The 25,062-nt window shown below is 36.4% G+C and overlaps 1 protein-coding gene and 1 pseudogene across 14 annotated transcripts in view; one reads left to right on the top strand and one right to left on the bottom strand.

The window, feature by feature from the left end:
- Positions 1-11,909, bottom strand: part of BAZ2B (bromodomain adjacent to zinc finger domain 2B) — a 297,378-nt gene extending 285,469 nt beyond the window's left edge. For 6 of the 13 annotated variants that reach the window (XM_082395166.1, XM_082395179.1, XM_082395178.1 and 3 more), the window contains exon 1: positions 145-11,907. The gene's annotated coding sequence lies outside the window, so the exon portion shown is untranslated. Of the gene's footprint in view, positions 1-144 lie in introns of all 13 variants that reach the window. The other 7 variants (XM_082395177.1, XM_082395181.1, XM_082395171.1 and 4 more) reach the window with 3 other exon arrangements.
- Positions 11,910-11,947: 38 nt separating this feature from the next.
- LOC309630274 (small ribosomal subunit protein eS6 pseudogene) lies at positions 11,948-12,962 on the top strand (annotated as a pseudogene). Its single transcript has one exon. The product of its transcript is annotated as a small ribosomal subunit protein eS6 pseudogene (transcript).
- The last annotated feature ends 12,100 nt before the right edge of the window (positions 12,963-25,062 follow it).

Genomic DNA, 25,062 nt, shown 5'->3' with positions numbered 1-25,062 from the left:
GGGCGAGCGCCTCGAGATAAGCAACTCTGGAGTCTAACCCGCTCTCTGGAGCGTAGTTTCTCCTTTTCGGTTTCAACCGGCTTTACAATATTTGGAATTTTCATCTTCACCCGCACCCCTCACACCCGAGGATTTTAAACTCACCTTTACTTTCGAACTCAGAGTTGCGGTGGATGGGATTTTTGCCTTCCCCAGATGGTTGAAGGTTACGATTTTTGTTTTTGGAAACCCCACCACCTCCTTATTTCTATTATTATTTTTGCAAGAAAAGTATAAAGAGAGTTGGAGTGGAGGTGAGATTTGTGATCGGGAAAGCCCTGGACGCCCTCCTTCTCCGTCTTCCGCCTCTCTCTCTCTGATTAGTTCCTATCCAGCAGCAGATTGAAGCAGGAGATGATTCTTCTCAAGGTTTGTTCAGCAGCTTCACTTCTAGGCGAAGGCTTCATGAACCAAGTGACGTCAACCAACGAGGCTTCTCTCTCTCTCCTCTCTCTAACAATGAAAGTTGCTGTTAACAAGGGAAAAAAGAGAATTGTTTATACCATTTCAGTTCCAATAATAAATGACCTATCAGCTCCTAAAGTAGCCAGGGGAGGGAGGGGGTTGCTTCTTCCTCCCAAGAATCCTGTAGCTTTGAGTTTGCAGCGATCCTTGTCCCAGGAAAAAGTTAAGGAACTCAAATGTTTTGTTTTGCTTTTAAAAGTAGAGAAGACAGAAAATAGGATTGAAAACGTAATTTAAAAAAAAAAAGTACACTGGCGAATAGGGAGCATATATTAACCATTTCTACCTAAACTTTTTTGTCTGTAAACTCAGAATTTGGTTAAAGTCTAAAAGCCAACTAATGTAATATGCCAAAAATTCGTGGATGTTTGGAACTCAAAATAAAATAAAAAGCTGGACGCAAAATGGTCCCGGGGTAAAACGCTACTGCCCTGACACCGGCAAGTTAAGCTGCTGTAATGTTTATAGATTGAGTTAAAATTTAAATAAAACGTTAAATAGTAAATCATTTTAAAGTTATAAGTTAGAACTGTAAAAGGTAACCTCAATAGTTTCTCCCCCCAGCTTCTGAGAGGGAAAAAAGAAAGGGGGGGAGGATAGCTAATTGTACGAATTAGAACACTTAAAAAATCAAGTTAAAACTGGGTAGCCCATTGCTCCATCTTTAAATTACACACAAGGTATGCTATTTGTCTATCCCCAGAATTTCTTCCAACTTCCTATTTTTTACCCTTCCATTTTCTCCCACCAATTTCAGCCTCCTGAAACCAAAAAGTTAAAGGTGAAGTAAACCCAATTCCCTCCTGCGGCACACCACCCTGTAGCTTCCTAAAAATGATTTTTTAAAAAGGGCCTTAACCTTGGTAATGCATTACCCAAGAAGATAAATAATTAAACATTTTTTTCATTGAGGTAGTGTTTTTCCCCTGGAACACATTAAAGTCTCAAAAGTTCATATAATTAAAACTTGCATAATTTAATTTTCAGGATAAAGAGCAAGTGAAAGGCAAGCTATAGAAAATTAATTTGACCATATATGTATATTTTGTACATGCATATGTGGATAAATGTATCTTAAAAGATGCTATTGTTTTATGTTTCCTCTTCAGCCACTGGCTGTGATTTTAATTGTGCTGGAGGATCTTCATTAGTATTAACACATGGGGAGATTTCACAAAGCTGCTTCATTAAGAAAAAAAAAAAGCTTGGCAGACTAGGTCTTTTTGCATGCACTGAGAATGTCAGCCTTACCTCGGTCATTTGTAACATAATAAGTGCAAGTACAATGATTGCAATGCAGGAGTGCTGGGGGGAAGGGCAGAAATACTGCCTGTCTAATAGGGATATCTGAAAGGAAGGCTGCTCATTATATAGTAAAATGTATGCTAAAAATTAGTGAAGATGATGTCTCAGGAGACTGATGCTAAATAAATTAATGTGCTGATATGTTTTTAATTATTATTTTTGTAGTAGTTTATTTCATTCTCAGGATTCACATTGAGCAGCAAAGCTGTGCTAGCACTTATTGATTTTTTTTCCCTGCCACATTCCTGGAATACAGATTTTAATCATTTCACTACACCACACTCAGTAATTTCATTAAAAACTGGAACCTTCCATCCCCAGAAAAGCATTTAATTTCAATGACATACAATTTCAGTCTTAGCAGAAAACTGTCTCTACAGTAAAAGCTGGCCTAAGGTTCAAATGCATAATTTAATCCTGAGTTTTCCATGCTCTGCATTCCTTTGAAGCTATAATTTGAGTAACTACCTAATAACTGTAATAAGGATAATAATTTCCTTATAATATATTATTAACTCATATTTAATTAACTCAGAGGCCAAGCTCTGTACATGTATGACTGGTCAACAGTTCCACAATATCAAAATTTACTAATAATGTTATAGAAGAAAAATACAGACTACAAGTGTGGAAAGCCAGCATTTACATATTACCTTAGCAAAGTAACATATAAAAAAGTTCATGCATTTTATAGAATAGTGGTCATTACTCAAAACAGTATTTTAAAATATTTGGAAGTAAACAAGACAATTCACTGATATTTCTATATGTAAATAAAGTATTTTAATATTAATATTTCAACAATCCATTTCTGACATTTTGCCTAATCACTAGCATTACTGTTGAAAATATTCAATTTTGAAAGGATAAAAAGAAATAGCTAGATTCAAATTGTCTCAATTTTCATAAAGAATTCTCTTAAAACATTTCTCTTGAAATAAAGTTGTGGCAAACTTGAATAACTTAGATGACTAGGATGTATCCTTTACTTAAATACTTTAAACAGTATACTGCAAAGCATAGTTCAATTTTTGGTTCCAATAACATTTTGAAATAGTACTGGGTTTGAAGATGGCACATTGGTTTTCCAAACAATAAGTTTCATAAGAATATGTAATTTACATTGCCTAGTTTTTAGAGAAAAAAACCAGTGGGGGAAACTATTTAACATAAGAAAACTCATTTAGTAATTTAAAGTTTGGATATATGCCTAATCAATAGAAAAAATGGTTCACAGATAATGAAAGTGATTAACTTATAGAAAAATTCACATTAAAAATTCCTATCATTCTCCTGGGAGACTTTAGAACCACAGTTCAAAAAAATTTTTAAAGAGAGTGTGTGTATGTATATATATATATAATTTAAAATTGAAGCCACATATAACACAAAGTTGTCTTTTTCCTTGGTTGAATGATGAAGTAACTTAAAACAAAATAAGACTTAGTGTCATCAAAGGTTAGAATAAGGGATAAAACTGGTGATAATGAAGAACTTGATCTTGGTGTCTTTAAAATATATTAAAACTATATTTTTATTATTATCAGGGCTCTTTACAGTTTGAAAAATATTTTTGCAACATTCTTAAAGGTGAAATACCATTAAATGAAAATCAATAATTAAAATAGTTGACAAATGAAAAACTCACAGATTGATATCTAAAATTCATAAAATGAATTTCTATATTTCAATAAAAAAAGCTTCAATTTTTATATTAAACTATATCTTTAAAATAATTTGTTATTATTTGGTAATTCAAATATATTAATTATCCAATTTAATCTATACCTTTAAAACTGATTTTTAAAAATAATGATACACTAAAAATTTGAAACTGGATTACTCCAGTATTTGATACCCACTTACTAAGAAGTTGTGCCTAAATTATTTTTTAATATGATTCCTTCCCTTTTTCATGTTATCACATTTGATCATTTCAGAGATGACAACATAATCATAGAGTTGAGGGGGAAAAAAAAAGAGAAAATAATCACAAGTTTTAAAATAATTTGTCTCCCATAGCACTTAGTCTTCTACTTAAGATCATCATCTAAATCAATACCTGATCATGTACAGAACTGTAAAAGAATTTAATGATCAAATAGATCTTTTCCAATATAACATAATTATTTCTGAAATTCTATGTGATACATACCTAAACTAACTACTAATACCAATAATTTAACTAAATTTTAATTCCATAAGCTAATTATTCCACCACTATAGACTAAATTGTTGCACTTTATTCTATAAAGCATCATCTATTTTTAGGACCAAGACAGAACTTCTTAAACAGGCAGATACAAAGATGGACAGGTATTTAATTTACTACTGTAGGTATTGTACATGGACCTTCAAAGAGTAAGGAATCGCCATGGATAGAGAACAAAGTCTAGGCTGACTACAAACTACAAAAAGCCAAACGAAGGAGAGATCTTAATAGTAGAACAAGCTGGCCACTGTCATGTCTTGTTTCTGTTTCAATCAGTACAGACTAATGAAGCTTTATTTGTTTTCATTCACTGAACAAACATTTGAGTGCTTGCTGTATGCTGTGCACTCTGCTAGAGGCTGGAAAAACATGAAAAGCTCACATTCTGGTTGATGTTGAAAGTGTGAAATTCCTGGGAGATTAAAGACTCACAAAAATCACATTATAAAGATACAAATAATAAAGTTTTGTGAGAATACAGAGGATGGGGCAACTAATTCTGACTGAGAGTCTATAAAAAGCTTTATCAAAGAAATGCCATTTGAACTGCATCTCAAATACTGAGAGCTTACCAGGCGAGGAAGGCAGGAGCAGATTCTAAGTGAAAGAAACCATAAATTTAAATGCAAAGAGCTACTAGGTGTGATGTCCATCCACTAGTGAGAAATTCATTGTAACAGGAATATTCAGTGTGAGGTGTGGAATAACAGGAACTAAGGAGGAAAAGGAGGCTAGGACCTGAGAGTGAACGGCCTTATGTACCATGGTTGAATTTATCCTGAGAACCAACAAAGGTCAGCAAAGAAGTGACATGATCAACCTTATTTTTAGGGAAAAATAACTGTGTAGGCAGTGCAGATGATAGGCTGTAGTATGAAGAGATTGCTTAACAGCCCATGAGAAAAGGGGTAAGAGACAGTGGTATTGGAGGTTTAAAGCCAGACATTTTTGAGGTAAAATGTGGATTTTGTGACCAACTGAAGACAGAGAGAGTTAAAGGAAAGGAAGGACTAAAGGAAAACTAGAGAGGTTTCTGGCTTAGGGAACTGGGTAAATGCTGCAGTCATTTAGTAAGGTCCAGAATACATAAGGTAAAACAAATCATAAGGTAGTCTGGAATTAGACCTTGAATTTGTGCTTTATAAGTTTTTTGTTGTTTTTTTCTGCCACGCTGCGCAGCATATGGGATCTTAGTTCCCTGACCAGGGATCGAATCCGCACCCTCTGCATTGGAAGCGCAGAGTCTTAACCATTGGATCGCCAGGGAAGTCCCCATAGGTCATTTTTAAATGGGATTATTAAAATCAACTGGACAGCTTTTTCAAAATATACATACCCAGGCCCAATATCTAGAGATTCACTAGGTCTGGGTGGGGGCCTAGTATTTATTTCCTTTTTTTAAAAAAAACTCTGATGGTGCTTCTAATAAACACTGCTGATTAAGAATGCTGTTATGTGACTTCCCTGGTGGTTCAGTGGTTAAGATTCCACCCTTCCACTACAGGGGGCATGGGTTTGATCCCTGGTCGGGGAACTAAAATCCTGCATGCCGTGCCACTAGGCACACACCACCACCACCAACCCCCCCCCCAAAAAAAAAAAAAGAACGCTGTTATAAGCACAAGTTGGTTATAAAATTCATTTGGAATAAAAAAAACAAGAAAAGCCCAGAAAACTCTGAAAAAGAGCATTGGGAGTAGGGGGAGGGTATAATAGCAGATATTAAAATATGCTATAAAGGCTTAATAATTTAACAGTGGCATTGGCACATGAAATAAAAAGACCAATAAACACAATAGAAAGTTGAGAAATTACCCAAGTGCATATGGAAATTTAACTTAGACAAAAGCTGTATCTCAAAGCAGTAAGGAAGAGATGGACGTTTTCATAAGTGACGTTGGGATAACTGGGTAGTCATAAGGAAAATGACGAATTTGGATCTGTTCCAAGAATAAATTTCCAAAAGATCAGATATTTAAATATAAAAATTTGAACCACACAAGTACTAGGAGAAATTATGGGTCAATTCCTCTATAGTTGGAGAGTAGGGAAAACGTTCCTAACAATGGTAAAAACTAGATGCAGTAAAGTGAAATATCGGGAAATCTCAATATGTAAAAATAAAAAGCTTTTGTATTGTGAAAAAGAAAAAAATATTGCAAGTGAAGTATAAAGACAAATGAGAAACTGTGAAAAAAATCTGTAACATATCAGAGATAATTTAATAACCCTACATATAAAGAGTATCTAAAAATGAATAAAACACCAACACCCTGAGAGAAAAATGGCAAGAGATATGAACAGACATTTCACAGGAAAAGAAATGCAAATGCCCCTTAAATAGAAACATTCTCAACCTTGTTCATAAGAGAAATGCAAATTAAGAATCACTGAGATACTATGTCTCGCCCAACAAATTGGCAAAAATCCAAAAGTTTCACAACACAGCCTGTTAGTGAGGCAGTTGTGGGGAAAAGGAACACTCTCAAATATTCTTTGTTAGAGTGAAAAATAGAAAAACTCCAACGAGAGAGAATTTTACGGTATCTAGCAAAGTTACATATGCATTTATTTTGTGTCTAGCAAATCCCACTTCCAAGAATCTGACCAAAACTGAAAAAATACAAAATAAGTATATAAGAAAATATACATTGAAGCACTATTTCTTATAGCAAAAGTCTGCATGAAAATTAATAGAGAAACCTCACTAAAATGGAGTCTGAAGGCCAAAAGAGGGAGCCCATGTACCAGTCAAGGTCCATACAGATCCCAATAGGAAAAGACATACCATGCATCTCCAGCTGGAAGTGACACTGTTTTACTTACTACAAATGCCAGCAGAAGGAAGAAAGATCTCTTCCTTGCCTGGCAACAGCTCAGCCAATGAAACTGTCACAACTCAGCCAATTAAGAGCCATTATACTTTGAATTCCCAGTTTCCTCCAATGGACTTTTTGTTTATCAACATCTTTCCCAACTTCCCCTTCTCCTCTATAAAAGTTTTCTTTCCTTTGCTTTATTGGACTTGCATGTGGTTCACATAGTTGCATGTCACGAATTGCAATTCTTTGCTGCTCCCAAATAAACCCATTTTGCTGGTAAAATAACTGGCCGTTTATTGTTTTAGGTTAACATCTGGAAATAACACAAATGTCCATCATAGGGAAATGGCTGAATTAATTACGGTACACACAGCGAAGTACTATGCAATTTTTAAAAAGGAATAAAGAATATATGGAATATAAAGTATTTCACTGTCAGCTCCAGTATTTTGTTAAGTAAAAAAAATCAAAGTAGAGAAAAGCATCTATGGCATGCTACCATTCATCTGTATATGTATTTCACTTTTTAAATAAAATGAAAAGTCAAAACCTTAAAACACGTGGTTACCTGTAGAAAGGAAAGGAGCAGGGTAGTAAAGATAGAATAGTAGGAAGGTTTCTCATAAAAATGTGATTTTGGAAACATAAAATAATTTTCATAAATATAAAACAAAAATACATTAAATTTTAAAAGCAATCCCATCTAAATGAAACAAATGAACTTAATTGTATATGGAGTTGGTGGCATAACCATACAGAGAAGAATATCCTAAGTGACTTTAAACACAGTAATTTTTTAAAATCACATACAAACACAATAATTTAACAGTATTTTCCTCATAGGATTTAAACTAAGAAAATGAACTTTAAAGAAGCAACAAAATAGGAACTTAATTTGTTATCATTAGCCATAGTTTTGTGGTATTATTGGTGGTGTTATTGTAATATTATTGTATGCATGGTCTGAGAAAAAGCAAATGGATAATTAAGTTGGTGTTTTTGATGTGGGACAAAAAAGAAACAGATGTAAAATCAATGAGTTACATAAAAATTCTGTGATCATGAATTTGAACTGGATGTATTAGAATGAACTCATCACATATTTTATATTTAAAAATATATATTTCTTAGTTCTGCCCACTGTAAATGCCTAAAAACAGGGACTACTTCAGTAGCAACAAGCACATACTTATGTTTCCAATTAGGGACACTAAACATCATTTGCCCCTGAAACAAATTCCTTGAAGCAAAGGTTGATTCTAGGTTTGGGATAGGTAATGGCCAAGATAGCCTAAAATACCCTATCATACCTTTAGGCATGAAAACTATCAAAGATTATTGGGGTCATATAAAAAGGACTTGAGAGTAAATTTGAGGAACCCAACTTGAATTGGCTCCCACTCGCCAAAGATGAGACAATTTGAACTTGTTAAGAATAACTACAATAGATTGAAACATAACAAATATATCTTAAGACATGAGTTCATAATGATACTTAAAAAACACATTGTTCACCTTTGAAGAATGCTAGGGAACCAACTCATTACTTTGAAAACTGGTAAATAAAGGAAACAAATTAAGACTTTATTCAACATTTCATATCAAATGTACCTTAGGAAACCTAGTTTGAAATTGTGTTTGTATGTATACATATATATGTATGAATGAAGGTCTGTATATGTATTATATGTATATATGTATGTATATGTACATACGTATATATACATATATATATATATCTCTTAAAATTTGAACGTAAGATTTTTTTTTAAAATGAAATGTTATTGGCCTGCACTAACAGTTTTTATGATCAAATGTACAATTTACCTGTGAGTTTCAAGGCAGATAAAACAAAGAGGGAACAGGATACTATTCTGGTCTGGTAAATAAGAAAGTAACCAATTCAATAAGACAAACTTAAAACATTGGAGTAAAATATCAAAGTTTTGATGTAATCTTATAGCCAATGCATAGACATCATTTGTATGGTCTTTCTTATAGCAATCCTCCATAAAAGCCAAGGGCATAATGATGAATATGTTAAGTCGATTGCATTAAATCAATTAACAAATCAGTCACATAAGGCTGTGTAGATTATGCATGGGACCACTCCAGGGGCAGCAGTGTGATGAATCCAACTCATACAAGCACATACTGTCAAAAATTAAATCTTTAGGAATTCTGCAAGCTACTAGTTAAACACAGCCATTACCAAAAATAAATATTTTCAAACTTATATTAAAAACAAATAAATACAACTCGTCACTTCTTATTTTATTATGCTTTACTATTATCGATGCCCTTGAGGTTATTTATGTCCATTGTAGCATGCAGAAAAAGCTATACAGTAGTGTGCAACTGCCCATCTCTTCCCAACTCTATTACCAGTGATATCACATTGGTAGCTTGAAACAGACCACAGTGGGAATGTTTACAACCTAGAAATTGGCAAATGCTACAAATCAGGGTGTAAGCTTAATGTTTTATTGATAGTCTAGACCAGGGGTCCCCAAGCCCTGGGCCACAGACTGGTATCAGTCCATGGCCCATTGGGAACCGGGCTGCACAGCAGGAGGTGAGCAGTGGGCAAGCGAGCAAATCTTCATCTGTCTTTACAGCCGCTCCCCATCCCTTGCATTACTGCCTGAGCTCCACCTCCTGTCAGATCAGCGGTGGCATTACATTCTCATAGGATCGCGAACCCTACTGTGAACTGTGCATGTGAGGCATCTAGGCTGCGCACTCCTTATGAGAATCTAATGCCTGATGATCTGAGGTGGAGCTGAGGCAGTGATGCTAGCGCTGGGGAGCGGCTGCAAATACAGATTATCATTAGCAGAGAGGTTTGACTGCACAGAGACCATAATAAATCAATTGCTTGCAGACTCATATCAAAACCCTATCAGCGAGTGGCAAGTGAAAACAAGCTCAGGGCTCCCACTGATTCTGCATTATGGTGAGTAATATAATTATTTCATTATATATTACAATGTAATAATAATAGAAATAAACTGCACAATAAATGTAATGCACTTGAATCATCCTGAAACCATCCCCACCTGCCCCCAGTCCGTGGAAAAATTATCTTCCATGAAACTGGTCCCTGGTGCCAAAAAGGTTGGGGACCGCTGGTCTAGACTTAAGAAAGTAATAGAAAAAAATATTAATCAAATTAAATTTAAAGTGTTACGCTGAAATAATCTTCTAATACTATTTTTAAACTATTAATGAGTTAGCGAGAAGTCACATCATTGATGAAAAAGTAAAGTTTAATTTTCATCTTGCTCTTTTACTTAGACAAAAATATCAATGACCATTTATGTTAGCACTACATTCTTCAACAATTGCACACCTATAGGTTGGCTACAGACAACAGGGCTATAGAAACAAGAGTTTGGTAAAAATCAACCAAAGCATTCTGTAAGAATCAATCGCCTATATGGATTTTACAATATAGTATTGTATATGTTATTATTTGTAAATTGTAATTATTTCTATTCCCAGAAAGATTTACTAGCACACCTCTTTTGGGGAGGGCCACAATCACTAGCCCTTGAGGAGTGCACAGTCCAACTGAGAAATGTAAATACTCCAAAATATCTGATACAATGTGTTAAATACTCTAATAGAGGTATTCAAAGTGAAATGAGTACACATTAGAAGTGGTTATTTTTTCTGCGTGGAGATGGTGGAAGAAGAATGCATATCCTAATTTGTGAAACAGCCCATCTCATAGTAATAAAGGCTTCTTTGCATTACAGTTTGTCCTAATGTATTATTTTCAGCACTAAACTCTGTAATAATTTAGCCCCGAAAGACAATTTTAGGCTTTTCAAGCTTCTGATACATGCTGCCATTGGGGCAAGCCATCTGAAATCACAGAAATGGTCTTTTTTAGGGTCATGAAGAAATTTTTTTTTTTTGGCCGAGTAGCTTGCAGGATCTTAGTTCCCTGACCAGGGATTGAACCTGGACCCCAGCAGTGAAAGTGCTAAGTCCTAACCACTGGACTGCCAGGGAATTCCCATGAAAAAATATTTTTATCTCATATCTGATTCCAAAAATTCATATGACTACCTTCCCTCTTGACAGCCAACCTGTTTCAAGCTGGAAAACAAGAGTTTTCTATTCACTGCTCATTTTTTTTCCACAGCATTTTGAAGAATATATACTCAAGGACCAAAATTCAATCATAGGCACAATCCTCATGATTTCCTTTAAAAACGGAATCAAGATCAAAGTCCATATTGTTTACAGACAATTGTGCTCTGGCAATAATGCACTATGAGAAATAATATTCAAGTGTCAACTCTTTAACTAGTGTAGAGATGTTGTTCCTGTTCTCTGCTTGTACTCTGTCAATACTGAATCCAACAAACCTTTTCCAGAAAACTTTTTGGCTCAAAAAATAACCACAAGCCAAATTTTAAAAATTTCTTCCCCTTTAAGCATGGATTTTCAGTGATTAAAAAGAAAAACAAACAAGAAGCTGTCAAGCACTTTTCCCTCATAAATAGTAAAACGTCCATGTATGCTCTTTACATAGGTTTCATCCAACTGTAAAATATCTATTAGCATGCACATGTTAAGAGTAGGTAACTATGCTTTCTTATTACATCATTGATATTATAGTGTCCAAAAGTATCACATTAAAGGAATTCTGCCAATAGTTGATCCTGAGTGCTTGCCAGACATAATATTTATTATTTTGCTGCTGGTTTAATAAACTTGGCAACTGTATGGTTTTATATCTACTTTTGCTCTGAGAAGTGCAACACTGAATTAATAATTCCTTAGCTTTAGTGTCTTTTCCACCTTTAGAGACAAAAATACTGGAAAGTGTTAATTTGTGCTTATTCTGGGAAGCTTTTACTGTTTTACCAGAATAGTTTACCAAAAAAAAGTCATCATGTTTTGTTTAAAACAGAGTCAATGGCTTTAAAATATCCCAGCCCAGGGAATTCCCTGGTGGTCCAGGGGTTAGGATCCGTACTTCCACTGCAGGGGGCACGGGTTCATCCCTGGTTGGGGAACTAAGATCCCGCTTGCTACACGGCTGGCCAAAAAAACAATATATACATTAAAATTACATTTTATTACTTCTCTCTCTCCCCCCACATATCTATAACCTTTCTCTTTCCCATTCTTGACTGAAGAGAGGCAATTGGAGAGAGTGAGAGAAAAATTATCCTCTGAGAGGCAAATCAAATGATAGAAATCACCTGGAAATAAGATAATATAAGTTGAGCTCTTTTTCTTGGCGCCTCGGAGGCGGTCGGCCGCTTCAGAATGAGGCTGAACATCTCTTTCCCGGCCACTGGCTGCCAGAAACTCATTGAAGTGGACGATGAACGAAAACTTCGTACCTTTTATGAGAAGCATATGGCTACAGAAGTTGCTGCTGACGCTCTACGTGAAGAATGGAAGGGTTATGTGGTCCGAATCAGTGGTGGGAACGACAAACAGGGTTTCCCCATGAAGCAGGGTGTCTTGACCCATGGCCGAGTCTGCCTGCTACTGAGTAAGGGGCATTCCTGTTACAGACCAAGGAGGACGGGAGAAAGAAAGCGCAAATCTGTGCGGGGTTGCATTGTGGATGCCAAATTGAGCGTTCTCAATTTGGTCATCGTAAAAAAAGGGGAGAAGGATATTCCTGGACTCGCTAAAACTACTGTGCCTCGTCGCCTGGGGCCCAAAAGAGCTAGCAGAATCCGCAAGCTTTTCAAACTCTCTAAAGAAGATGATGTCTGCCAGTATGTTGTGAAAAAGCCCCTAAACAAAGAAGGTAAGAAACCTAGGACCAAAGCACCCAAGATGCAGCGTCTTGTTACTCCACGTGTTCTGCAACACAAACGTCGGCGTATTGCTCTGAAGAAACAGCGTACTAAGAAAAATAAGGAAGAGGCTGCAGAATATGCTAAGCCTTTGGCCAAGAGAATGAAGGAGGCCAAAGAAAAACACTAGGAAGAGATTGCGAAGAAATGGAGGCTGTCCTCTCTGAGAGCTTCTACTTCTGAGTCCAATCAAAAATGAGATGTTCTAAGAGTAACAAATAAATAAGATCAGACATCAAAATAAAAAGATAATATAAGTTAAATCTTTAAAAATGGCAAAAAAGAAACTTATGTACTGTGAATTTTTTAGTATGGCCAAAGAATAAGAAGAGAAAAAAAAAAAAAAGAATAAGAAGAGAGAAGCTTTTGTGGCAGCTTTTTTTTTTTAACACCTTTATTGGAGTATAATTGCTTTACAATGGTGTGTTAGTTTCTGCTTTATAACAAAGTGAATCAGCTATACATATACATATATCCCCATATCTCCTCCCTCTTGCGGCTCCCTCCCACCCTCCCTATCCCACCCCTCTAGGTGGTCACAAAGCACCAAGCTGATCTCCCTGTGCTATGTGGTTGCTTCCCACCAGCTATCTATTTTACATTTGGTAGTGTATATATGTCCATGCCACTCTCTCACTTCGTCCCAGCTTACCCTTCCCCCTCCCTGTATCCTCAAGTCCATTCTCTATGTCTGTGTCTTTATTCCTGTCCTGCCCCTAGGTTCTTCAGAACCTTTTTTTTTTTTTTTTTAGATTCCATATATATGTGTTAGCATACGGTATTTGTTTTATTCTTTCTGACTTACTTCACTCTGTATGGCAGACTCTAGGTCCCTCCACCTCACTACAAATAACTCAATTTTGTTTCTTTAAATGGCTGAGTAATATTCCACTGTATATATGTGTCACATCTTCTTTATCCATTCATCTGTCGATGGACACTTAGGGTGCTTCCATGTCCTGGCTATTGTAAATAGAGCTGCAGTGAACATTGTGGTACATGACTCTTTTTGAATTATGGTTTTCTCAGGGTATATGACCAGTAGTGGGATTGTTGGGTCATATGGTACTTCTATTTTTAGTTTTTTAAGGAACCTCCATACTGTTCTCCATAGTGGTTGTATCAATTTACATTCCCACCAACAGTGCAAGAGGGTCCCCTTTTCTCCACACCCTCTCCAGCATTTATTGTTTGTAGATTTTTTAATGATGGCCATTCTGACTGGTGTGACGTGATACCTCATTGTAGTTTGGATTTGCATTTCTCCAGTGATTAGTGATGTTGAGCATCCTTTCATGTGTTTGTTGGCAATCTGTATATCTTCTTTGGAGAAATGTCTATTTAGGTCTTCTGCCCATTTTTGGACTGGGTTTTTGGTTTTTTGATATTGAGCTGCATGAGCTCCTTGTAAATTTTGGAGGTTAATCCTTTGTCAGCTGCTTCATTTGCAAATATTTTCTCCCATTCTGAGGGTTGTCTTTTCATCTTGTTTATGGTTTCCTTTGCTGTGGAAAAGCCTCTGTTTCATTAGGTCCCATTTGTTTATTTTTGCTTTTATTTCCATTTCTCTAGGAGGTGGGTCAAAAAGGATCTTGCTGTGATTTATGTCATAGAGTGTTCTGCCTATGTTTTCCTCTAAGAGTTTGATAGTGTCTGGCCTTACATTGAGGTCTTTAATCCATTTTGAGTTTATTTTTGTGTATGGTGTTAGGGAGTGTTCTAATTTCATTCTTGTACATGTAGGTGTCCAGTTTTCCCAGCACCATTTATTGAACAGGCTGTCTTTTCTCCATTGTATATTCTTGCCTCCTTTATCAAAAATGAGGTGACCATATGTGCATGGGTTTATCCCCGGGCCTTCTATCCTGTTCCATTGATCTATATTTCTGTTTTTGTGTGTGGCAGCTTTTATGTGTGGCTTTTGTTGGAGGAATTGGGATCAGTTCTTTGAGATTTTCCTGGCGTTTCACCCTAACTACTTGGGGAGGGAACAACCTTATTCCTATAGGGAGCTAGCCCTTGGGATATAGACCATTCCCTCAATTCAGGAGTCCTGAAGCCTCTGTTTCTGCCAGGAAATCATCCCTAATCCTCACTTTTCACCTTTCAGACATCTCTTCCCAGCAGCTTTTTCTACTTTCACATAGTAAGAAAAAGAAAAATGTAAGGAGACTCTATACAGTTACTCCCCCTACTATTTCAGTTGTATCAATGATGAATCTCAAGATCATCATTAATCTTGACATTAAGATAAGATTTTGGGGAGAATGGGGCTGGGTGCCATTCCATGCTTTGGCAAATCTGTTTCTTTCCTCAGCTATCATCTTCTGAAATATATGACATTGAGATTCTATCCTGTTTCTTATTTCTGGTTACTGCTGACAAATGTTTTGTTTTCTTTTTTTCTTCTGGTTCTGCTGTTCTTATCTTTCTTTTTAATTGTTGAAGATCATATCATTAGGTATCAGAGGAGGGAAGTTCTGTAGCTTCTTTCTACCATCTTTACACAGGAGTCTTTTTTTTTTTGGCCACATGCGCGGCTTGCGGGATCTCAGTTCCCCGACCAGGGACTGAACCCAGGCCACTGCACTGAAAGCCCAGAATCCTAACCACTAGGCCACCAGGGAACTCCCCCTACACAGGAGTCTCTTTTCTTAATTGCAAACATGCTTAATTGAAAAAAAGTGTATTTACTTTTAGATGATAATGATACATAATAACAAAGCTTATAATCTAGAGGAATTTTTGTCTTTAAAACCTAAAATCCTTTAATATATCCTTTAATTACTAGACCATATCATTCTCTTTAATTGTCATTGAATTGTTCCTGGAATACTTATTGAATACCTATTATGTGCCAGATACTATTCTAGGTGCTAAGGATGCAGCAGTGAAAAAAATAACTGCCTTCATAGGACTTATTTTCTCATGGGGAGAAACAGGCAATAAATACAAGGAAACACATAGTGTATATCAGGGTCAGCAACCTTCTTCTGTAAAGGGCCAAACAGTAAATGTTTTAGGCTTTAGAGGTCTCATGTCTCTGTTGTGATTACTCAACTTTGTCATTGTAGTGAAAAACCAGCCATAGGCAACATATAAAAAAGTGAGCATGGCTGTGTTCCAAGAAAACTTTATATGCAAAAACAGGTGGTAGCTAAGATTTACCCAATGGCCATAGTTTGCACATTCCTGCTATATATAATTTTGACACGTCTTATGGAAAAAAGTAGGGAAAGCAAGATGTACAAGAAGTTCTAGGAAAAAAGGGCCTCCTGATAAGACATCTGAGCACAGACTTTGTAAAAGTGAGGGAATAAGGCATGTAGTCATATGGGGGAAGAGCTTCCCAGGCAGAGGGAACAAGATTTACAAATGTCCTATGACAGAAGCATGCTTAGTTTGTTCATCAAACAGTAAATAGGCTGATGTGGTCAAGAAGAGCACCAGGAGATAAGGTCAAGAGAGTGCCATAGATGGTGCCATATTTTGCAGGGCTTTTGAAGCCATTATACAAAGATGTTGAATTTTTATCCTGAGTAGGAAACCATTGTGTGGTTTTGAGCAACGAAAGGACATGGCCTGACTTACCTTTGAAAAAATTCTCTCTGGCTTTAGTATTAGAACAGACTGTAGTGAAACAAGAATGGAAGTTAGACCATGTAGGAGGTCGCTAAAAATTCCAAGCAAAGGATGATCATACTAAGCTTAGAACTGATGGTAGTGATTGAAGTAGTAGAAAGTGGTCAGATTCTTTATATATGTTGAAGGTAGAGGTAAAGGATCTGTTGATGGATTTGACATGTGCTTTAAGAGAAAGATTTCTAGTGAATGATGACTCCACAGTTTTTTTCCTCAGGAACTAGAGGGCAAAAGTTAGCATTTATGTACATAGAGAGACTGCAAAAGAGCTGCTTTGGGTGAGGATGTTGTGGTTTGGTGTAAATCAGTAGGTTTGGGACTTCCCTGGTGGTCCAGTGGTAAAGAATCTGCCTTCCAACGCAGGGGACGCAGGTTTGATCCCTGGTCAGGGAACTAAGATCCCACATGCTGTGGGACAACTAAGCCCGCATGCCACAACTACTGAGCTCGTGAGCCTCAACGAGAGAGCCTGCATGCCACAAACTACAGGGCCCACGCACTCTGGTGCCCCCACGCCACAACTACAGAGCCCGTGCACCCTGGAGCCCATGCGCCACAACTAGAGAGAGAAAACCCACACACCACAACTAGAGAGGAGTCCAAACGCCGCAACTAGAGAGAAACCTGAGCGCCGCAACGAAGAGATCCTGCATGCCTCAACAAAGATCCAGCACACTGCAACTAAGACCCGACGCAGCCAAAAATAAATAAATAAGGAAAATAAATAATAAATAAAATAAATATTTTTTTTAAAAATCAGCAGGTTCGTTTGTTACTTGTTAAGTTGAAGATACTAACTAAATATCCAGGTGGAGATGTTAAGCACAAAGATGGCTATATAAGTTTGGAGTCTGGGGAAAGGTCCTGGCTGGAAATACAAAATCTGGGAGTTACTTGCTTATAGTATTTAAAATATGAAATGGTGAGATCAAAGAGTGACTGCACACAGACTAAGTTCTGTGATACTGTAAAACTTAGAAGCTGGAGATACGAGGAAAAACCAGGAAAAGAAATTAAGAAGGAGTGGCTAGTGAAATGAGTACATCTTTTCATTCCCTTAAGGGTGTATTTTTAAGAGCAGAGTTTATTTTTATCTTGATAAAAACTGATTTATCAGTTTTTACTTTTATTGATCCAGCTTTTGGAAATCTTAGTAGAAAATCATGAAGATTTTCTCCTTTCCTTATGTTTTGTTCTAGAAGCTTTATAGTTGAGGTCTTATTTACATTTAGGCCTGTGATCCATTTTGAGTTACTTTTTACATATCATGCAAAGTATAGATGAAAATCCATTTCTGACATATGGATATCCAATTTTCCCAGCTCTATCTATTGAAAAGACTATCCTTTTTCCATTAAGTTGATTTTGTACCTTTATCAAAAATCACTTGTCGGGCTTCCCTGGTGGCACAGTGGTTGAGAATCTGCCTGCTAATGCAGGGGACACGGGTTCGAGCCCTGGTCTGGGAAGATCCCACATGCCACGGAGCAGCTGGGCCCGTGAGCCACAACTACTGAGCCTGCGCGTCTGGAGCCTGTGCCCCGCGACGGGAGGGGCCGCGATAGTGAAAGGCCCGCGAACCGCGATGAAGAGCGGTCCCTGCACCGCGATGAAGAGTGGCCCCCACTTGCCTCAACTAGAGAAAGCCCTCGCATGAACCGAAGACCCAACACAGCCAAAAATAAAATAAAATAAATAAATAAAGTAGCTATAAAAAAAAAAAAAAGAAAAGTGCTTTTAAAAAAAAAAAATCACTTGTCTTTCAGCTTTTGTATATCTATAAAAGACTTCACTTTCATGTTTGAAAGATTTTTGCTGGGTATAGGATTCTCGGTTAAAAGTATTTTCTTTATTTTAAAGATGTTGGTCTATGGTATTCCTCTTTACATTGCTTCTGATGCTATATCTGCTTAAATTCTGATATTTGTTGCTCTGTAGTCATGTGTCTCTTTTCTTCAAACTGCTCTCAAGATTTTCTCTTTATCACTGGTTTTCAACAATTTCGTGATGACCTACCTTGTCATGTTTTAGATGTTTATTATTATTATTATTGTTATTATTATTATTACTTGGCCACTCTGTGCAGCGTGTGGGATCTTAGTTCCCCAACCAGGGATTGAACCCATGCCCCCTGCATTGGAAGCTCAGAGTCTTAACCACTGGACCGCCAGGGAAGTCCCTAGATGTTTTTTATTATTGAAATATAAATCACTTACTATAAATTTCACCCTTTTAACGTATGCAAATCCATGTTTTTTAGTATATTCACAAGTTCATGCAATCATCACTACTGTCTAATTCCAGATTTTCATCACCCTAAAAAGACATCCTATACCCATTAGCAGCCACTACCAATTCTCCTCTTCACCCAGTTCCTAGCAACCACCAATCGACTTGTTCTCTCTATGGATTTGCTTATTCTGGGCATTACATATGTATGGAAACATACAATATGTGGTCTTTTGTGATTGGCTTCTTTCATATAGCATAATGTTTTTAAGGTTCACCTATATTGTAGCATGTATCAGTACTTTATTCCATTTTATTGTTGAATAATTTACTGTATGGATATACCACATTTTATTTTTCCATTTGTCCATTCATGCACATTTGGATTGTTTCTACCTTTTGGCTATTATGAATAATACTGCTATGAACATTCATATACAGGTTTTGGTGAACCTATGTTTTCAGTTCTCTTGGGTATACACCTGGAGTGAAATGAATTCTTCCTCATCTAAAATTCTTCGGGAGTTAATGGAGTACAAAATAGCATGAGTAACTGGACACGGGAGTTGACTTAAAGAGTACAGAAACTTTAAACAATAAAACTTTAGTGTAATTTTCACTGTTACAAAATGGGAATGGAGTCAGTAGTACATTCCATGAATAAGAATAGCACAGACTAACACAGACAGAAAAAGAACTCAACTACCACTTCATGTTGCAATGTACTGACGAGTAAAAAGATAGGCATTTCCCAATTATACAGAATGATATACTGAGGCAGCCAGAATCAGAAGCCTGCCAAAGGTTCCACCTTAGCTTCTTTTGTCCGCAATATCTTCAGAGACTAAAACTGCCGGCATGAAATATATAAAGAAGCAGGGGCACATGGTGGAAACCTACAAAACTTTGCATGCTTGGAGTGGAAAAGGATGGAAAGATAGACTTGAATATAGCACATACATTCTAAGCATTGTAAACTGAGGTCTCACACTAACTTAGATAGAAAACCCAAGACAAAAAACACATGACAGGTCAACTAATCCATACAAGACAAATGTCAATGGGTATTTCAAAATGAGGTAGAAATTTGCCTTCAAAGTTAATGCTTAGAGGGCTATTTCCCAGCAGTTGTTTTAAAGTAAAAATATACAGGGGTGCCTCTTCAATGCTGTGTATTGAAAAAAATGCCAGATGGGGTTACATGAGAAGGAAGCGGGGGGGGGGGGGGGGGGAGGGAGGGAGAAAGAAAGAGGAGACTGCTTTGAAAAGACACTGTGGCAAATGTAAAATAGCATACATTCTATAAATGGTTTCCTCTGAACAGAATGTAAACATACCGTTTTCATCTGCTTGGTTACTTCAAAGAAGATGCAACAGGAGAGGCAAAGATAGAAATTAAAATAAAAAGACAAGATGGACTGAAAAACAATTCATCAATATAAGGAATTACATAATGCAAAATAACAAATAAAATAATATATGCATTATAGGCACGCTAAAACAGAATAAAGATGTGAGAGTTTTGAAGATTTTCAGAATGAAGAAAAATATACATAACATTGAAAAAGATTTAAAAGAAGATGGCTGATATAGAGTAAAAAAAAAAATCCTACCTAAAAATTCATAGATATATCAGCCAGGGTTCATTTAGGACACAGATGGCACATTCAACTTGGGACAATCCAAGGAAGGTTAAGGTACAAAGGTACTATTTATAAAAGTAAGAGTGAAGAGGAACCACAAGGAACAGTGCAATAACCCAAGGCTAACAGCAGAAGAACTTTCCCTTTCTTTATACCCGTAGGTTTAAGTAGAGGGGTTAGTGAGTGTAATCAGAAGGAGGGAATAGTGTAGAAAAGGCCACTTTCAGTGTACAGACCTAGATAGCCTGCTGTGCCCCCACAGGGAGCCAGGGAAAATAAATGCTTGTTACACACTCTTTCCCTTCAGTATTCCTGAGGGTCTCCTCATTGGTAAAAACTGACCAGGTGCCAGAGGGTACACCCATATGATCCAAACAAATAAGCTTCCTATGGTAAAAAGCAAAGTATACTAAGGAGAAGAGTGGATCTGGAAGGGCAAATGGAAGACAGTCATAATACTGTTTACAGGAATAAAGAAAATAAGTGTAAATTTCTGTCTTTCAATCCAAGTCCATTCACAAGTATTGTAATTACTGATATGGTTGGATTTTATTTTCTGTTTTGATATTTGCTTTCCAAATGTCCTTTTTTGGTCCTCTGTTACTCCTTTAGGGTCTTTTACATAAAATAAGTATGTTTTCAATGTAACATTGTAATTCCTCTTTCGATTAAATTATTTGATTTTGTAAAGTTTCTTTTTAGTCATTGCTTTAGGGGTTAAAAAATGAATCTTTAACTTATGACAAGCTATTTCAGATAAATATTGACTTAATTCTATTATAGCAAATGTGCTCCTATATGGTCCATTTCCACCACCGTCGTTAGTAATGTTAATATTAATTATATTACTTTCATATACATGTCCAACAGTAAAGTACTATAATTATTGCTTTAAACACTTTTGGTTTTTGAAGAAATAAGAAGACAAGGAAAAACATTATATGGTCTTTTGTATTTACCCACACATATACCATTGCTAGGGCTCTTCATTCCTTCATGTGGCTCTGAGTTATTGCTAAGTATCATTAAGTAATGATGAAGAATTTCATTAAGTAATGCTCATAGTACGGATCTGCTAAGCAATAAAATCTTAGTTTTTGTTTTCTTAGAAGGAATGTTTTTCACTTTCATTACTGAAGGATAATTTTATTGCATATAGAATTCTTAGTTGTCAGTTCCCCTACCAAACTCAACTCCAGGACCCTGAATATGTCATTACATTGTCTTCTTGATGCTCTTCTTGTTTCTGATTAGAGAACTTAGCTATTAATCACATTGTTGCTCCCTTATTCATGATGAGTTTTTTTCTTATTGCTTCTTTCAAGAGTTTCTATTTGTCTTTGCCTTTCAACAGTTTCACTATAAAGTATCCAGGTGTATCCCTTCTCTTTTTCATATTTGGAGTTTGTTGAGCTTCTTCAATCTCTAGTTTAACGTTCTTATCAAAATTGGGGGGGGTTTTCATTAATTATTTCTTCAATTATTTTTTCTCCCACTCCCGACCCTTCCTCTCATGTTAGCATGTCCATTAAATGTATGTTGGGATACTTCATACTATCCTAAAGTTCTCTGAGATTCTTTTTTATCACTTTTCTTCAATTTGTCTCCCTATTCCTTGCATTGGGGTATTTCTAATAATTTTCAAGTTCATGGAGTCTTTCTTTTCACTACTGAGCCCATCTAGTGAATTTTTCATTCCAGTACTTTTCATTCCAGTACTTTCCAGTATTTTTAAGCTCTAGAATTTCTATTTGGTTCTTTTTCTACAGATTGTATTTCTCTATTTAGATTCCTTTTTTTGTTGAGTTTTTACTACTATGTTTTCCATTAGTTCTTTAAACTTAAGTTTTTTAAATGTTAAAAACATTTTTTTTTAAGTGATTTATTTATTTATTTATTTATTTTTGGCTGCGTTGGGTCTTCGTTGCTGCACGCAGGCTTTCTCTAGTTGCAGCGAGCAGGAGTTACTCTTCGTTGTGGTGCGCGGACTTCTCATTGTGGTGGCTTCTCTTGTTGCAGAGCACGGGCTCTAGGTGAGCAGGCTTCAGTAGTTGTGGCACACGGGCTCAGTAGTTGTGGCTCGCGGGCTCTAGAGCGCAGGCTCAGTAGTTGTGGCGCACGGGCTTAGCTGCTCTGCGGCATGTGGGATCTTCCCGGACCAGGGCTCGAACCCGTGGCCCCTGCGTTGGCAGGTGGATTCTTAACCACTGCGCCACCAGGGAAGTCCCAAAAACATATTTTTAATAGTTGCTTTGAGATCTTTGTCTGCTAAGTCTAACATTTGGACCCAGAGTTAGTTACTACTGACTATCTTATTTTCTGGTATGTGTCACTCTTTCTTTTTTTTTTTTTTTGCATGTCTAGTATTTTTGAAAACTACATTTTAGAGAGCATATAGCAACTCTGGATTCTGCTTTATTTTCCGGAAAGTTTTTGTCTCAGTAACTTGCCTGAACTTAAGTTGCAGAATCTGTCTATGTTGCAGTGTGTATCACTGATGACTCTGCTTAAATTTCTTAAAAATTAATGTACTTTTTTGGGAGCAGTTTTAAAGAAGAATGAGGGCAAGTACAGAGAGTTCCCACACACCCCTCACATATCTTCTCTAATTTCCCCTATTATTAATATCTTGAATTACATGGTATATGTGTTAAAATTGATGAGCTATATTGATACATTATTATTAACTACAGTCATATATTACATTAGGGTTCACTATTTCTGTTGTTCATTCTATGGGTCTTGACAAATAATGACTTGTATCCACCATTAGAATAGTTTCTATAAAATAGTTTCACTGCCCTAAAAATTCCTGTGCTCCACCAATTCATCTCTCCCTTCCCACCCAAAACCCCTAGCAGCTACTGATTTTTTTTACTGTCTCCATAATTTCACTTTTTCCAGAATGTCATATAGTTGGAATCATACAGTATGTAGACTTTTCAGATTGGTTTCTTTCACTTAGCAATAAGTGTTTAAGTTTCTTCCAAGTCTTCTTCTGGTTTGATAGCTCATTTCCTTTTAATGTTAAATAATATTCCATTGTATGAATACACCACAGTTTGTTTATCCACTGTCCCACTGAAGGACATCTTGGTTATTTCCAAGTTTTTGGCAATTACGAATAAGCTGTGATAGATATTTAAGTGCAGGTTTTTGTGCAGATATAAGTTTTCTACTAATTTGGGTAAATATCAAGGAGTGTTACTGCTGAGGCAAACAGAGTATGTTTAGCTTTGTAAGAAACTATTGAATTGTCTTTTCAGGTGACTGTATGATTTTATATTTCCAACAACAATAAATGAGAGTTCCTCTTGCTCCAAATCCTCGTCAGCATTTGGTGTTGTCAGTGTTTTGGATTTTAGCCATTCTAAAAGGTGGGTAGTGGTATCTTATTGTTTTAATTTGCAATTCCCTAATGACATATGATGTTAGACATCTTTTTATATGCTTATTTGCCATCTCTATGTCTTCTTTGGTGTGATGTCTGTTCAGATCTTTTGCCCATTTATTTATTTTTTTTTAAGTTTTTTTTTTTTAATTTTAATTTTAATTTTTTTTTTAAATTAATTAATTTATTTTTGGCTGTGTTGGGTCTTCGTTTCTGTGCGAGGGCTTTCTCTAGTTGTGGCGAGCGGGGGCCACTCTTCATTGCTGTGCGCGGGCCTCTCACTGTCGTGGCCTCTCTTGTTGCGGAGCACAGGCCCCAGACACGCAGGCTCAGTAGTTGTGGCTCACGGGCCCAGTTGCTCCGTGGCATGTGGGATCTTCCCAAACCAGGGTTCGAACCCGTGTCCCCTGCATTGGCAGGCGGATTCTCAACCACTGCGCCACCAGGGAAGCCCTGCCCATTTATTGATTGGGTTGTTTCCTTATTGTTTTAAACACTTCTTTGCATGTTGAAGCACATATCAATACTTCATTCCTTTTTGTTGCTGAATAATATTCTATTGTATGGATATACCACATTTTATATATCCATTTGCCATGTGATAGAATTTACTTTGTTTCCAACTTTTAGCTATGATGAATAACGCTGCTATGAACATTTGTGTGAAATTCTTTTGTGGGCATATGTTTTCATTTCTCATGAGCATATACTTTGTTGTAGAATTGATTGATCTATGTTTAACCTTTTGAGGAACTGCCAAACTGCTTTTGAAAGTGGTTGCACAATTTTTCAATTCCACCAGCAGTATAGAGGTTTCTCATTTTTCCATATAATCACCAATATTTGTTATTTTTAAAAAAGCATTATTCAGGTATAACTGACATAATAAAATTCATATCTGAAGTGTATAATTTGATGTCTTGACATATGATTACACCTGTGAAACCATCACCATCATCAAAATAGTGAATATATACGTCACGCCACAAAGTTTCCTCATTCCCTTTGTAATCCTTTCTCTCTCCCTATGCCCCTATCCCTGGCCCCAGACAACCACTTATTTATTGTCACTACAGATTTGTTTGTACTTTTTAGAGTTTTATATGAATGAAATCATATGGTGTGTGTGTATATATATATATATTTTTTTTTTTTTTCTTTTTGCTGGCTTACTTCACTTGGCAAAATTATTCTGGGCTTCATTCATATTGTCATGTGTTTGTTGATAGTTCATCCTTCTATATTGCTGAGTATTCCACTGTATAGTTATATCGCAATTTGATTATCCACAAACCTGTTGGTGGACATTTCAGATGTTTCCAATTTGGAGTTATGACAAATAAAGTTGCTATGAACATTCCAGTACAAGAGTTTATGTGGACATATGCTCCTTTGTCTTGAGTACATTCTTAAGAGTGAAATGGCTGAATCATGTGGTAGGTATGTATTTAACTTTATAAATAACTGTCAAACTGTTTTC

This window comes from Balaenoptera borealis, assembly GCF_965194805.1.
Source record: "Balaenoptera borealis genome assembly, chromosome: 6".
Classification (NCBI taxonomy): Eukaryota; Metazoa; Chordata; class Mammalia; order Artiodactyla; family Balaenopteridae; genus Balaenoptera; species Balaenoptera borealis.
Note: the sequence above shows the minus strand (reverse complement) of the source record. Positions and strands in the feature narration are given on the sequence as shown.